The 15,027-nt window shown below is 47.6% G+C and overlaps 1 pseudogene; it reads right to left on the bottom strand.

The window, feature by feature from the left end:
• Positions 1-1,628: 1,628 nt before the first annotated feature.
• On the bottom strand, positions 1,629-13,100 carry LOC144737342 (uncharacterized; annotated as a pseudogene).
• Between the last annotated feature and the right edge of the window lie 1,927 nt (positions 13,101-15,027).

The raw sequence follows: 15,027 nt of genomic DNA, 5'->3' as shown, positions 1-15,027 counted from the left end.
TGTTGGAGCTGCTATTGTTGTTGGAGCTGCTGTTGTTTTTGTTGTTGCTGCTGTTGTTGTTGCTGCTGTGGTTGGAGCTGCTGTTGTTGTTGTTCCTGTTATTGTTGTTGAAACTGCTGTTGTTGTTAGAGCTGCTGTTGTTGTTGGAGCTGCTGTTGTTGTTGCTGTTGTTGTTGGAGCTGCTGTTGTTGTTGTAGCTGCTGTTGTTGTTGGAGTTGCTGTTATTGTTGGAGCTGCTGTTGTTGTTGGACCTGCTGTTGTTGTTGGAGCTGCTGTTGTTGTTGTAGCTGCTGTTGTTGTTGGAGCTGCTGTTGTTGTTGGAGCTGCTGTTGTTGTTGGACCTGCTGCTGTTGTTGTTGGAGCTGATGTTGTTGTTGGAGCTGCTGTTGTTGCTGCTGTTGTTGTTGCTTCTGTTGTTGTTGCTGCTGTTGTTGTTGTTGCTGATGTTGTTGTTAGATTTGCTGTTGTTGTTGATGCTGCTGTTGTTGTTGGAGCTGCTGTTGTTGTTGTTGCTGATGTTGTTGTTGGAGCTGCTGTTGTTGTTGTTGCTTCTGTTGTTGTTGTTGTTGGTGCTGTTGTTGTTGTTGGAGCTGCTGTTGTTGTTGGAGCTGCTGTTGTTGTTGGAGCTGCTGTTGTTGTTGGACCTGCTGCTTTTGTTGTTGGAGCTGATGTTGTTGTTGGAGCTGCTGTTGTTGCTGCTGATGTTGTTGTTGGAGCTGCTGTTGTTGTTGTTGGAGCTGCTGCTGTTGTTGTTGGAGCTACCGTTGTTGTTGGAGCTGCTGTTGTTGTTGGAGCTGCTGTTGTTGTTGGACCTGCTGCTTTTGTTGTTGGAGCTGATGTTCTTGTTGGAGCTGATGTTGTTGTTGGAGCTGCTGCTGTTGTTGTTGGAGCTGCTGCTGTTGTTGTTGGAGATGCTGTTGTTGTTGGAGCTGCCGTTGTTGTTGGAGCTGCTGTTGTTGTTGGACCTGCTGCTTTTGTTGTTGGAGCTGATGTTGTTGTTTGAACTGCTGTTGTTGTTGTTGGTGCTGTTGTTGTTGTTGGAGCTGCTGTTGTTGTTGTTGCTGCTATTGTTGTTGAAGCTGCTGTTGTTGTTAGAGCTGCTGTTGTTGTTGGTGCTGCTGTTGTTGTTGCTGTTGTTGTTGGAGCTGCTGTTGTTGTTGGAGCTGCTGTTGTTGTTGTAGCTGCTGTTGTTGTTGGAGCTGCTGTTATTGTTGGAGCTGCTGTTGTTGTTGGACCTGCTGTTGTTGTTGTTGGAGCTGATGTTGTTGTTGGAGCTGATGTTGTTGTTGGAGCTGCTGCTGTTGTTGTTGGAGCTGCTGCTGTTGTTGTTGGAGCTGCTGTTGTTGTTGGAGCTGCCGTTGTTGTTGGAGCTGCTGTTGTTGTTGGACCTGCTGCTTTTGTTGTTGGAGCTGATGTTGTTGTTTGAACTGCTGTTGTTGTTGTTGGTGCTGTTGTTGTTGTTGGAGCTGCTGTTGTTGTTGTTGCTGCTATTGTTGTTGAAGCTGCTGTTGTTGTTAGAGCTGCTGTTGTTGTTGGTGCTGCTGTTGTTGTTGCTGTTGTTGTTGGAGCTGCTGTTGTTGTTGGAGCTGCTGTTGTTGTTGTAGCTGCTGTTGTTGTTGGAGCTGCTGTTATTGTTGGAGCTGCTGTTGTTGTTGGACCTGCTGTTGTTGTTGGAGCTGCTGTTGTTGTTGGAGCTGCTGCTGTTGTTGTAGCTGCTGTTGTTGTTGGAGCTGCTGTTGTTGTTGGAGCTGCTGTTGTTGTTGGACCTGCTGCTGTTGTTGTTGGAGCTGATGTTGTTGTTGGAGCTGCTGTTGTTGCTGCTGTTGTTGTTGCTTCTGTTGTTGTTGCTGCTGTTGTTGTTGTTGCTGATGTTGTTGTTAGATTTGCTGTTGTTGTTGATGCTGCTGTTGTTGTTGGAGCTGCTGTTGTTGTTGTTGCTGATGTTGTTGTTGGAGCTGCTGTTGTTGTTGTTGCTTCTGTTGTTGTTGTTGGTGCTGTTGTTGTTGTTGGAGCTGCTGTTGTTGTTGGAGCTGCTGTTGTTGTTGGAGCTGCTGTTGTTGTTGGATCTGCTGATTTTGTTTTTGGAGCTGATGTTGTTGTTGGAGCTGCTGCTGTTGTTGTTGGAGCTGATGTTGTTGCTGCTGCTGTTGTTGTTGGGGCTGTTGTTGTTGTTGGAGCTGCTGTTGTTTTTGTTGTTGCTGCTGTTGTTGTTGCTGCTGTGGTTGGAGCTGCTGTTGTTGTTGTTGCTGCTATTGTTGTTGAAGCTGCTGTTGTTGTTAGAGCTGCTGTTGTTGTTGGAGCTGCTGTTGTTGTTGCTGTTGTTGTTGGGGCTGCTGTTGTTGTTGGAGCTGCTGTTGTTGTTGTAGCTGCTGTTGTTGTTGGAGCTGCTGTTATTGTTGGAGCTGCTGTTGTTGTTGGACCTGCTGTTGTTGTTGGAGCTGCTGTTGTTGTTGGAGCTGCTGTTGTTGTTGGAGCTGCTATTGTTATTGAACCTGCTGCTGTTGTTGTTGGAGCTGCTGTTGTTGCTGCTGTTGTTGTTGCTTCTGTTGTTGTTGCTGCTGTTGTTGTTGTTGCTGATGTTGTTGTTAGATTTGCTGTTGTTGTTGATGCTGCTGTTGTTGTTGGAGCTGCTGTTGTTGTTGTTGCTGATGTTGTTGTTGGAGCTGCTGTTGTTGTTGTTGCTTCTGTTGTTGTTCTTGCTGCTGTTGTTGTTGTTGGAGCTGCTGTTGTTGTTGGAGCTGCTGTTGTTGTTGGAGCTGCTGTTGTTGTTGGACCTGCTGCTTTTGTTGTTGGAGCTGATGTTGTTGTTGGAGCTGATGTTGTTGTTGGAGCTGCTGTTGTTGCTGCTGATGTTGTTGTTGGAGCTGCTGCTGTTGTTGTTGGAGCTGCTGCTGTTGTTGTTGGAGCTGCTGTTGTTGTTGGAGCTGCTGTTGTTGTTGTTGTTGCTTCTGTTGTTGTTGTTGTTGTTGTTGCTGCTGTTGTTGTTGGAGCTGCTTTTGTTGTTGGAGCTGCCGTTGTTGTTGGAGCTGCTGTTGTTGTTGGACCTGCTGCTTTTGTTTTTGGAGCTGATGTTGTTGTTGGAGCTGCTGCTGTTGTTGTTGGAGCTGATGTTGTTGCTGCTGCTGTTGTTGTTGGGGCTGTTGTTGTTGTTGGTGCTGCTGTTGTTGTTGGAGCTGCTCCTGTTGTTGTTGGAGCTGCTGTTGTTGCTGCTGTTGTTGTTGGGGCTGTTGTTGTTGTTGGTGCTGTTGTTGTTGTTGGAGCTGCTCCTGTTGTTGTTGGAGCTGCTGTTGTTGCTGCTGCTGTTGTTGTTGGGGCTGTTGTTGTTGGTGCTGCTGCTGTTGTTGTTGGAGCTGCTGTTGTTGCTGCTGCTGTTGTTGTTGGGGCTGTTGTTGTTGGAGCTGCTGCTGTTGTTGTTGGAGCTGATGTTGTTGCTGCTGCTGTTGTTGTTGGGGCTGTTGTTGTTGGTGCTGCTGCTGTTGTTGTTGGAGCTGCTCCTGTTGTTGTTGGAGCTGCTGTTGTTGCTGCTGCTGTTGTTGTTGGGGCTGTTGTTGTTGTTGGTGCTGCTGTTGTTGTTGGAGCTGCTGTTGTTGTTGGAGCTGATGTTGTTGTTGAAGCTGCTGTTGTTGTTGGAGCTGCTGTTGTTGTTGGAGCTGCTGTTGTTGTTGCTGTTGTTGTTGTTGCTGTCGTTGTTGGAGCTGCTGTTTTTGTTGGAGCTTTTGTTGTTGTTGCAGCTGTTGTTGTTGTTGGAGCTGCTGTTGATGGAGCTGCTGTTGTTGTTGGAGCTGCTGTTGTTGTTGGAGCTGTTGTTGTTGTTGGAGCTGCTGTTGATGGAGCTGCTGTTGTTGTTGGAGCTGCTGTTGTTGTTGGAGCTGTTGTTGTTGTTGGAGCCGCTGTTGTTGTTGCAGCTGTTGTTGTTGTTGGAGCTGCTGTTGTTGTTGCAGCTGTTGTTCTTGTTGTTGGAGCTGCTGTTGATGGAGCTGCTGTTGTTGTTGGAGCTGCTATTGTTGTTGGAGCTGCTGTTGTTTTTGTTGTTGCTGCTGTTGTTGTTGTTGCTGCTGTGGTTGGAGCTGCTGTTGTTGTTGTTGCTGCTATTGTTGTTGAAGCTGCTGTTGTTGTTAGAGCTGTTGTTGTTGTTGGAGCTGCTGTTGTTGTTGCTGTTGTTGTTGGAGCTGCTGTTGTTGTTGGAGCTGCTGTTGTTGTTGGAGCTGCTGTTGTTGTTGGAGCTGCTGTTATTGTTGGAGCTGCTGTTGTTGTTGGACCTGCTGCTGTTGTTGGAGCTGCTGTTGTTGTTGGAGCTGCTGTTGTTGTTGTAGCTGCTGTTGTTGTTGGAGCTGCTGTTGTTGTTGGAGCTGCTGTTGTTGTTGGACCTGCTGCTGTTGTTGTTGGAGCTGATGTTGTTGTTGGAGCTGCTGTTGTTGCTGCTGCTATTGTTGCTTCTGTTGTTGTTTCTGCTGTTGTTGTTGTTGCTGATGTTGTTGTTAGATTTGCTGTTGTTGTTGAAGCTGCTGTTGTTGTTGGAGCTGCTGTTGTTGTTGTTGTTGCTGATGTTGTTGTTGGAGCTGCTGTTGTTGTTGTTGCTTCTGTTGTTGTTGTTGCTGCTGTTGTTGTTGTTGGAGCTGCTGTTGTTGTTGGAGCTGCTGTTGTTGTTGGACCTGCTGCTTTTGTTGTTGGAGCTGATGTTGTTGTTGGAGCTGCTGCTGTTGTTGTTGGAGCTGATGTTGTTGTTGGAGCTGCTGTTGTTGCTGCTGATGTTGTTGTTGGAGCTGCTGCTGTTGTTGTTGGAGCTGCTGCTGTTGTTGTTGGAGCTGCTGTTGTTGTTGTTGCTTCTGTTGTTGTTGTTGCTGCTGTTGTTGTTGTTGGAGCTGCTGTTGTTGTTGGAGCTGCCGTTGTTGTTGGAGCTGCTGCTTTTGTTGTTGGAGCTGATGTTGTTGTTTGAGCTGCTGCTGTTGTTGTTGGAGCTGATGTTGTTGTTGGAGCTGCTGTTGTTGCTGCTGATGTTGTTGTTGGAGCTGCTGCTGTTGTTGTTGGAGCTGCTGTTGTTGTTGTTGCTTCTGTTGTTGTTGTTGCTGCTGTTGTTGTTGTTGGAGCTGCTGTTGTTGTTGGAGCTGCCGTTGTTGTTGGAGCTGCTGTTGTTGTGGGAACTGCTGTTGTTGTTGGAGCTGCTGTTGTTGTTGATTCTGTTGCTGCTGCTGTTGTTGTTGCTGATGTTGTTGTTGGAGCTGCTGTTGTTGTTGGAGCTGCTGTTGTTGTTGGAGCTGCTGTTGTTGCTTCTGCTGGTGTTGTTGTTGGAGCTGTTGTTGTTGTTGGTGCTGCTGTTGTTGTTGGAGCTGCTGTTGTTGTTGCTTCTGTTGTTGTTGTTGCTGATGTTGTTGTTGGAGCTGCTGTTGTTGTTGGTGCTGCTGGTGTTGTTGGAGCTGCTGTTGTTGTTGTTGCTTCTGTTGTTGTTGCTGCTGTTGTTGTTGTTGGAGCTGTTTTTGGAGCTGCTGTCGTTGTTGGAGCTGCTGTTGTTGTTGGAGCTGCTGTTGTTGTTGGAGCTGCTGTTGTTGTTGGAGCTGCTGTTGTTGCTGATGTTGTTGGAGCTGCTGTTGTTGTTGTTGCTTCTGTTGTTGTTGTTGCTGCTGTTGTTGTTGTTGGAACTGCTGTTGTTGTTGGAGCTTCTGTTGTTGTTGGAGCTGCTGTTGTTGTTGGACCTGCTGCTTTTGTTGTTGGAGCTGATGTTGTTGGAGCTGCTGCTGTTGTTGTTGGAGCTGATGTTGTTGTTGGAGCTGCTGTTGTTGCTGCTGATATTGTTGTTGGAGCTGCTGCTGTTGTTGTTGGAGCTGCTGCTGTTGTTCTTGGAGCTGCTGTTGTTGCTGCTGCTGTTGTTGTTGGGGCTGTTGTTGTTGTTGGTGCTGCTGTTGTTGTTGGAGCTGATGTTGTTGTTGAAGCTGCTGTTGTTGTTGGAGCTGATGTTGTTGTTGGAGCTGCTGTTGTTGCTGCTGATGTTGTTGTTGGAGCTGCTGCTGTTGTTGTTGGAGCTGCTGCTGTTGTTGTTGGAGTTGCTGTTGTTGCTGCTGCTGTTGTTGTTGGGGCTGTTGTTGTTGTTGGAGCTGCTGTTGTTGTTGGAGCTGATGTTGTTGTTGAAGCTGCTGTTGTTGTTGGAGCTGCTGTTGTTGTTGGAGCTGCTGTTGTTGTTGCTGTTGTTGTTGCTGTCGTTGTTGGAGCTGCTGTTGTTGTTGGAGCTTTTGTTGTTGTTTCAGCTGTTGTTGTTGTTGGAGCTGCTGTTGATGGAGCTGCTGTTGTTGATGGAGCTGCTGTTGTTGTTGGAGCTGTTGTTGTTGTTGGAGCTGCTGTTGTTGTTGCAGCTGTTGTTGTTGTTGGAGCTGCTGTTGATGGAGCTGCTGTTGTTGTTGGAGCTGCTGTTGTTGTTGCTGTTGTTGTAGGAGCTGCTGTTGTTGTTGGAGCTGATGTTGTTGTTGTAGCTGCTGTTGTTGTTGGAGCTGCTGTTATTGTTGGAGCTGCTGTTGTTGTTGCTGCTGTTGTTGTTGGAGCTGCTGTTGTTGTTGTTGCTGCTGTTGTTGTTGCTGATGTTGATGTTGGAGCTGCTGTTGTTGTAGATGCTGTTGTTGTTGCTGATGTTGTTGTTGGAGCTGCTGTTGTTGTTGGAGCTGCTGTTGTTGTTGGAGCTGCTGTTGTTGCTGCTGTTGTTGTTTGAGCTGCTGTTGTTGTTGGAGCTGCTGTTGTTGTTGGAGCTGCTGTCCTTGTTGGAGCTGCTGTTGTTGTTGCATCTGTTGTTGTTGCAGCTGTTGTTGTTGGAGCTGCTGTTGTTGGAGCTGCTGTTGTTGTTGGAGCTGATGCTGTTGTTGGAGATGCTGTTGTTGTTGGAGCTGCTGTTGTTGTTGGAGCTGCTGTTGTTGGTGCTGTTGTTGTTGGAGCTGCTGTTGTTGTTGTTGCTTCTGTTGTTGTTGCTGCTGTTGTTGTTGCTGATGTTATTGTTGGAGCTGCAGTTGTTGGAGCTGCTGTTGTTGTTGGTGCTGCTGTTGTTGTTGGAGCTGCTGTTGTTGTTGTTGCTTCTGTTGTTGTTGCTGCTGTTGTTGTTGGAGCTGCTGTTGTTGTTGGAGCTGCTGTCTTTGTTGGAGCTGCTGTTGTTGTGGGAACTGCTGTTGTTGTTGGAGCTGCTGTTGTTGTTGATTCTGTTGCTGCTGCTGTTGTTGTTGCTGATGTTGTTGTTGGAGCTGCTGTTGTTGTTGGAGCTGCTGCTGTTGTTGGAGCTGCTGTTGTTGCTTCTGCTGGTGTTGTTGTTGGAGCTGTTGTTGTTGTTGGTGCTGCTGTTGTTGTTGGAGCTGCTGTTGTTGTTGCTTCTGTTGTTGTTGTTGCTGATGTTGTTGTTGGAGCTGCTGTTGTTGTTGGTGCTGCTGGTGTTGTTGGAGCTGCTGTTGTTGTTGTTGCTTCTGTTGTTGTTGCTGCTGTTGTTGTTGTTGGAGCTGTTTTTGGAGCTGCTGTCGTTGTTGGAGCTGCTGTTGTTGTTGGAGCTGCTGTTGTTGTTGGAGCTGCTGTTGTTGTTGGAGCTGCTGTTGTTGCTGATGTTGTTGGAGCTGCTGTTGTTGTTGCTTCTGTTGTTGTTGCTGCTGTTGTTGTTGTTGGAGCTGCTGTTGTTGTTGGAGCTGCTGTTGTTTTTGGAGCTGCTGTTGTTGGACCTGCTGTTGTTGTTGTTGGATCTGATGTTGTTGTTGGAGCCGCAGCTGTTGTTATTGGAGCTGATGTTGTTGTTGGATCTGCTGTTGTTGCTGCTGATGTTGTTGTTGGAGCTGCTGCTGTTGTTGTTGGAGCTGCTGCTGTTGTTGTTGGAGCTGCTGTTGTTGTTGGAGCTGCTGTTGTTGCTGCTGCTGTTGTTGTTGGAGCTGCTGTTGTTGGTGCTGCTGTTGTTGTTGGAGCTGCTGTTGTTGTTGGAGCTGATGTTGTTGTTGGAGCTACTGTTGTTGTTGGAGCTGCTGTTGTTGTTGGAGCTGTTGTTGGAGCTGCTGCTGTTGTTGTTGGAGCTGCTGTTGTTGTTTTAGCTGCTGTTGTTGCTGCTGCGGTTGTTGTTGGAGCTGTTGTTGTTGGTGCTGCTGTTGTTGTTGGAGCTGCTTTTGTTGTTGGAGCTGATGTTGTTGTAGAAGCGACGGTTGTTGTTGGAGCTGTTGTTGTTGGAGCTGCTGTTGTTGTTGGAGCTGTTGTTGTTGTTGCTGTTGTTGCTGGAGCTGCTGTTGTTGTTGCTGCTGTTGTTGTTGGAGCTGCTGTTGTTGTAGCTGCTGCTGTTGTTGCTGCTGTTGTTGTTGTTGTTGTTGCTGATGTTGTTGTTGGAGCTGCTGTTGTTGTTGGAGCTGCTGTTGTTGTTGGAGCTGCTGTTGTTGCTGATGTTGTTGGAGCTGCTGTTGTTGTTGCTTCTGTTGTTGTTGTTGTTGTTGCAGCTGTTGTTGTTGGAGCTGCTGTTGTTGTTGGAGCTGCTATTGTTGGAGCTGCTGTTGTTGGACCTGCTGATGTTGTTGTTGGATTTGATGTTGTTGTTGGAGCTGCTGCTGTTGTTATTGGAGCTGATGTTGTTGTTGGAGCTGCTGTTGTTGCTGCTGATGTTGTTGTTGGAGCTGCTGCTGTTGTTGTTGGAGCTGCTGCTGTTGTTGTTGGAGCTGCTGTTGTTGTTGGAGCTGCTGTTGTTGCTGCTGCTGTTGTTGTTGGAGCTGATGTTGTTGTTGGAACTACTGTTGTTGCTGGAGCTGCTGTTGTTGTTGGAGCTGTTGTTGGAGCTGCTGCTGTTGTTGTTGGAGCTGCTGTTGTTGTTTTAGCTGCTGTTGTTGCTGCTGCTGTTGTTGTTGGAGCTGTTGTTGTTGTTGGTGCTGCTGTTGTTGTTGGAGCTGCTGTTGTTGTTGGAGCTGATGTTGTTGTTGGAGCTACTGTTGTTGCTGGAGCTGCTGTTGTTGTTGGAGCTGTTGTTGGAGCTGCTGCTGTTGTTGTTGGAGCTGCTGTTGTTGTTTTAGCTGCTGTTGTTGCTGCTGCTGTTGTTGTTGGAGCTGTTGTTGTTGTTGGTGCTGCTGTTGTTGTTGGAGCTGCTTTTGTTGTTGGAGCTGATGTTGTTGTAGAAGCTGCTGTTGTTGTTGGAGCTGCTGTTGTTGTTGGAGCTGCTGTTGTTGTTGGAGCTGCTGTTGTTGTTGCTGTTGTTGTTGGAGCTGCTGTTGTTGTTGCTGCTGTTGTTGTTGCTGTTGTTGTTGTTGCTGCTGTTGTTATTGGAGCTGCTGTTGTTGTTGGAGCTGTTGTTGGAGCTGCTGCTGTTGTTGTTGGAGCTGCTGTTGTTGTTGGAGCTGCTGTTGTTGTTGAAGCTGCTGTTGTTGTTGGAGCTGTTGTTGTTGTTGAAGCTGCTGTTGATGGAGCTGCTGTTGTTGTTGGAGCTGCTGTTGTTGGAGCTGCTGTTGTTGTTGGAGCTGCTGCTGTTGTTGCAGCTGCTGTTGTTGTTGGAGCTGATGTTGATGAAGCTGCTGTTGTTGTTCGAGCTGCTGTTGTTGTTGGAGCTGTTGTTGTTGTTGGAGCTGCTGTTGTTGTTGGAGCTGCTGTTGTTGTTGGAGCTGCTGTTGTTGTTGGAGCTGTTGTTGTTGCTGTTTTTGTTGGAGCTGTTGTTCTTGGAGCTGCTGTTGTTGTTGGAGCTGCTGTTGTTTTTGTTGTTGCTGCTGTTGTTGTTGGAGCTGCTGTTGTTGTTGCTATTGTTGTTGGGGCTGCTGTTGTTGTTGAAGCTGCTGTTGTTGTTTGAGCTGCTGTTGTTATTGGAGCTGATGCTGTTGTTGCTGTTGTTGTTGGAGCTGCTGTTGTTGTTGGAGCTGCTGTTGGTGTTGCTTCTGTTGATGCTGCTGTTGTTGTTGCTGATGTTGTTGTTGGAGCTGCTGTTGTTGTTGCTATTGTTGTTGGGGCTGCTGTTGTTGTTGAAGCTGCTGTTGTTGTTTGAGCTGCTGTTGTTATTGGAGCTGATGCTGTTGTTGCTGTTGTTGTTGGAGCTGTTGTTGTTGTTGGTGCTGCTGTTGTTGTTGGAGCTGCTTTTGTTGTTGGAGCTGATGTTGTTGTAGAAGCTGCTGTTGTTGTTGGAGCTGCTGTTGTTGTTGGAGCTGCTGTTGTTGTTGGAGCTGCTGTTGTTGTTGCTGTTGTTGTTGGAGCTGCTGTTGTTGTTGCTGCTGTTGTTGTTGCTGTTGTTGTTGTTGCTGCTGTTGTTATTGGAGCTGCTGTTGTTGTTGGAGCTGTTGTTGGAGCTGCTGCTGTTGTTGTTGGAGCTGCTGTTGTTGTTGGAGCTGCTGTTGTTGTTGAAGCTGCTGTTGTTGTTGGAGCTGTTGTTGTTGTTGAAGCTGCTGTTGATGGAGCTGCTGTTGTTGTTGGAGCTGCTGTTGTTGGAGCTGCTGTTGTTGTTGGAGCTGCTGCTGTTGTTGCAGCTGCTGTTGTTGTTGGAGCTGCTGTTGATGAAGCTGCTGTTGTTGTTCGAGCTGCTGTTGTTGTTGGAGCTGTTGTTGTTGTTGGAGCTGCTGTTGTTGTTGGAGCTGCTGTTGTTGTTGGAGCTGCTGTTGTTGTTGGAGCTGTTGTTGTTGCTGTTTTTGTTGGAGCTGTTGTTCTTGGAGCTGCTGTTGTTGTTGGAGCTGCTGTTGTTTTTGTTGTTGCTGCTGTTGTTGTTGGAGCTGCTGTTGTTGTTGCTATTGTTGTTGGGGCTGCTGTTGTTGTTGAAGCTGCTGTTGTTGTTTGAGCTGCTGTTGTTATTGGAGCTGATGCTGTTGTTGCTGTTGTTGTTGGAGCTGCTGTTGTTGTTGGAGCTGCTGTTGGTGTTGCTTCTGTTGATGCTGCTGTTGTTGTTGCTGATGTTGTTGTTGGAGCTGCTGTTGTTGTTGGAGCTGCTGTTGTTGTTGGAGCTGCTGTTGTTGCTGCTGCTGCTGTTGTTGTTGGAGCTGCTGTTGTTGTTGGAGCTGCTGTTGTTGTTGGAGCTGCTGTCCTTGTTGGAGCTGATGTTGTTGTTGCTTCTGTTGTTGTTGCTGCTGTTGTTGTTGGAGCTGCTGTTGTTGGAGCTGCTGTTGTTGTTGGAGCTGATGGTGTTGTTGGAGCTGCTGTTGTTGTTGCAGCTGCTGTTGTTGTTGGAGCTGCTGTTATTGGTGCTGTTGTTGTTGGAGCTGCTGTTGTTGTTGGAGCTGCTGTTGTTGGAGCTGCTGTTGTTGTTGGAGCTGCTGTTGTGGTTGGAGCTGTTGTTGTTGGAGCTGCTGTTGTTGTTGGAGCTGCTGTTGTTGTTGGAGCTGATGTTGTTGCTGCTGCTGTTGTTGTTGGAGCTGTTGTTGTTGTTGGTGCTGCTGTTGTTGTTGGAGCTGCTGTTGTTGTTGCTGCTGTTGTTCTTGGAGCTGCTGTCGTTGCTGGAGCTGCTGTTGTTGTTGGAGCTGCTGTTGTTGTTGGAGCTGCTGTTGTTGTTGCTTCTGTTGTTGTTGCTGCTGTTGTTGTTGTTGCTGATGTTGTTGTTGGAGCTGCTGTTGTTGTTATAGCTGCTGTTGTTGTTGGAGCTGCTGTTGTTGCTGATGTTGTTGGAGCTGCTGTTGTTGTTGCTTCTGTTGTTGTTGTTGCTGCTGTTTTTGTTGTTGGAGCTGCTGCTGTTGTTGTTGGAGCTGCTGTTGTTTTTGGAGCTGCTGTTGTTGGACCTGCTGCTGTTGTTGTTGGAGCTGCTGCTGTTGTTGTTGGAGCTGCTGCTGTTGTTGTTGGAGCTGCTGTTGTTGTTGGAGCTGCTGTTGTTGCTGCTGCTGTTCTTGTTAGAGCTGCTGTTGTTGGTGCAGCTGTTGTTGTTGTAGCTGCTGTTGTTGTTGGAGCTGTTGTTGGAGCTGCTGCTGTTGTTGTTGGAGCTGCTGTTGTTGTTTTAGCTGCTGTTCTTGCTGCTGCTGTTGTTGTTGGAGCTGTTGTTGTTGTTAGTGCTGCTGTTGTTGTTGCTGTTGTTGTTGGAGCTGCTGTTGTTGTTGCTGCTGTTGTTGTTGCTGTTGTTGTTGCTGCTGCTGTTGTTGTTGGAGCTGCAGTTGTTGTAGCTGCTGCTGTTGTTGTTGCTGCTGTTGTTGTTGAAGCTGCTGTTGTTGTTGGAGCTGCTGTTGTTGTTGAAGCTGTTCTTGTTGTTGTTGGAGCTGTTGTTGTTGAAGCTGCTGTTGATGGAGCTGCTGTTGTTGTTGGAGCTGCTGTTGTTGTTGGAGCTGCTGTTGTTGTTGGAGCTGCTGTTGTTGTTGGAGCTGCTGTTGTTGCTGCTGCTGCTGTTGTTGTTGGAGCTGCTATTGTTGTTGGAGCTGCTGTTGTTGTTGGAGCTGCTGTCCTTGTTGGAGCTGCTGTTGTTGTTGCTTCTGTTGTTGGAGCTGCTGTTGTTGCTGCTGCTGTTGTTGTTGGAGCTGCTGTTGTTGTTGGAGCTGCTGTTGTTGTTGGAGCTGCTGTTGTTGGAGCTGCTGTTGTTGTTTGAGCTGATGCTGTTGTTGGAGCTGCTGTTGTTGTTGGAGCTGCTGTTGTTGGTGCTGTTGTTGTTGGAGCTGCTGTTGTTGTTGGAGCTGATGTTGTTGTTGGAGCTGCTGTTGTTGTTGTTGCTTCTGTTGTTGTTGCTGCTGTTGTTGTTGCTGATGTTGTTGTTGGAGCTGCTGTTGTTGGAGCTGCTGTTGTTGTTGGAGCTGATGCTGTTGTTGGAGCTGCTGTTGTTGTTGGAGCTGCTGTTGTTGGAGCTGTTGTTGTTGGAGCTGCTGTTGTTGTTGGAGCTGATGTTGTTGTTGGAGCTGCTGTTGTTGTTGTTGTTTCTGTTGTTGTTGCTGATGTTGTTGTTGGAGCTGCTGTTGTTGGAGCTGCTGTTGTTGTTGGTGCTGCTGTTGTTGTTGGAGCTGCTGTTGTTGTTTTTGCTTCTGTTGTTGTTGCTGCTGTTGTTGTTGGAGCTGCTGTTGTTGTTGGAGCTGCTGTCCTTGTTGGAGCTGCTGTTGTTGTGGGAACTGCTGTTGTTGTTGGAGCTGCTGTTGTTGTTGCTTCTGTTGCTGCTGCTGTTGTTGTTGCTGATGTTGTTGTTGGAGCTGCTGTTGTTGTTGGAGCTGCTGTTGTTGTTGGAGCTGCTGTTGTTGCTGCTGCTGTTGTTGTTGGAGCTGCTGTTGTTGTTGGAGCTGCTGTTGTTGCTTCTGTTGTTGTTGCTGCTGTTGTTGTTGTTGTTGCTGATGTTGTTGTTGGAGCTGCTGTTGTTGTTGGAGCTGCTGTTGTTGTTGGATCTGCTGTTGTTGCTGATGTTGTTGGAGCTGCTGTTGTTGTTGCTTCTGTTGTTGTTGTTGCTGTTGTTGTTGTTGTTGGAGCTGCTGTTGTTGTTGGAGCTGCTGTTGTTGTTGGAGCTGCTGTTGTTGGACCTGCTGCTGTTGTTGTTGGATCTGATGTTGTTGTTGGAGCCGCTGCTGTTGTTATTGGAGCTGATGTTGTTGTTGGAGCTGCTGTTGTTTCTGCTGATGTTGTTGTTGGAGCTGCTGCTGTTGTTGTTGGAGCTGCTGCTGTTGTTGTTGGAGCTGCTGTTGTTGTTGGAGCTGCTGTTGTTGCTGCTGCTGTTGTTGTTGGAGCTGCTGTTGTTGGTGCTGCTGTTGTTGGTTCTGCTGTTGTTGTTGGAGCTGCTGTTGTTGTTGGAGCTGATGTTGTTGTTGGAGCTACTGTTGTTGTTGGAGCTGCTGTTGTTGTTGGAGCTGCTGTTGTTGTTGAAGCTGCTGTTGTTGTTGGAGCTGTTGTTGTTGTTGCTGTTTTTGTTGGAGCTGTTGTTCTTGGAGCTGCTGTTGTTGTTGGAGCTGCTGTTGTTTTTGTTGTTGCTGCTGTTGTTGTTGGAGCTGCTGTTGTTGCTGAAGCTGCTGTTGTTGTTTGAGCTGCTGTTGTTATTGGAGCTGCTGCTGTTGTTGCTGTTGTTGTTGGAGCTGCTGTTGTTGTTGGAGCTTCTGTTGTTGGAGCTGCTGTTGTTGTTGGAGCTGATGCTGTTGTTGGAGCTGCTGTTGTTGTTGGAGCTGCTGTTGTTGGTGCTGTTGTTGTTGGAGCTGCTGTTGGTGTTGGAGCTGATGTTGTTGTTGGAGCTGCTGTTGTTGTTGTTGCTTCTGTTGTTGTTGCTGCTGTTGTTGTTGCTGATGTTGTTGTTGGAGCTGCTGTTGTTGGAGCTGCTGTTGTTGTTGGAGCTGATGCTGTTGTTGGAGCTGCTGCTGTTGTTGGAGCTGCTGTTGTTGGTGCTGTTGTTGTTGGAGCTGCTGTTGTTGTTGGAGCTGATGTTGTTGTTGGAGCTGCTGTTGTTGTTGCTTCTGTTGTTGTTGCTGCTGTTGTTGTTGCTGATGTTGTTGTTGGAGCTGCTGTTGTTGGAGCTGCTGTTGTTGTTGGTGCTGCTGTTGTTGTTGGAGCTGCTGTTGTTGTTTTTGCTTCTGTTGTTGTTGCTTCTGTTGTTGTTGCTGCTGTTTTTGTTGCTGATGTTGTTGTTGGAGCTGCTGTTGTTGGAGCTGCTGTTGTTGTTGGTGCTGCTGTTGTTGGAGCTGCTGTTGTTGTTTTTGCTTCTGTTGTTGTTGCTGCTGTTGTTGTTGGAGCTGCTGTTGTTGTTGGAGCTGCTGTCCTTGTTGGAGCTGCTGTTGTTGTGGGAACTGCTGTTGTTGTTGGAGCTGCTGTTGTTGTTGCTTCTGTTGCTGCTGCTGTTGTTGTTGCTGATGTTGTTGTTGGAGCTGCTGTTGTTGTTGGAGCTGCTGTTGTTGTTGGAGCTGCTGTTGTTGCTGCTGCTGTTGTTGTTGGAGCTGCTGTTGTTGTTGGAGCTGCTGTTGTTGCTTCTGTTGTTGTTGCTGCTGTTGTTGTTGTTGTTGCTGATGTTGTTGTTGGAGCTGCTGTTGTTGTTGGAGCTGCTGTTGTTGTTGGAGCTGCTGTTGTTGCTGATGTTGTTGGAGCTGCTGTTGTTGTTGCTTCTGTTGTTGTTGTTGCTGCTGTTGTTGTTGTTGGAGCTGCTGTTGTTGTTGGAGCTGCTGTTGTTGTTGGAGCTGCTGTTGTTGGACCTGCTGCTGTTGTTGTTGG

This window comes from Lampetra planeri, chromosome 68 (genome assembly GCF_965212315.1).
Source record: "Lampetra planeri chromosome 68, kcLamPlan1.2.h2, whole genome shotgun sequence".
In the NCBI taxonomy this organism is placed as follows: domain Eukaryota; kingdom Metazoa; phylum Chordata; class Hyperoartia; order Petromyzontiformes; family Petromyzontidae; genus Lampetra; species Lampetra planeri.
The sequence above is the reverse complement of the archived record's forward strand: the minus strand, read 5'-3'. Positions and strand labels throughout refer to the sequence as shown.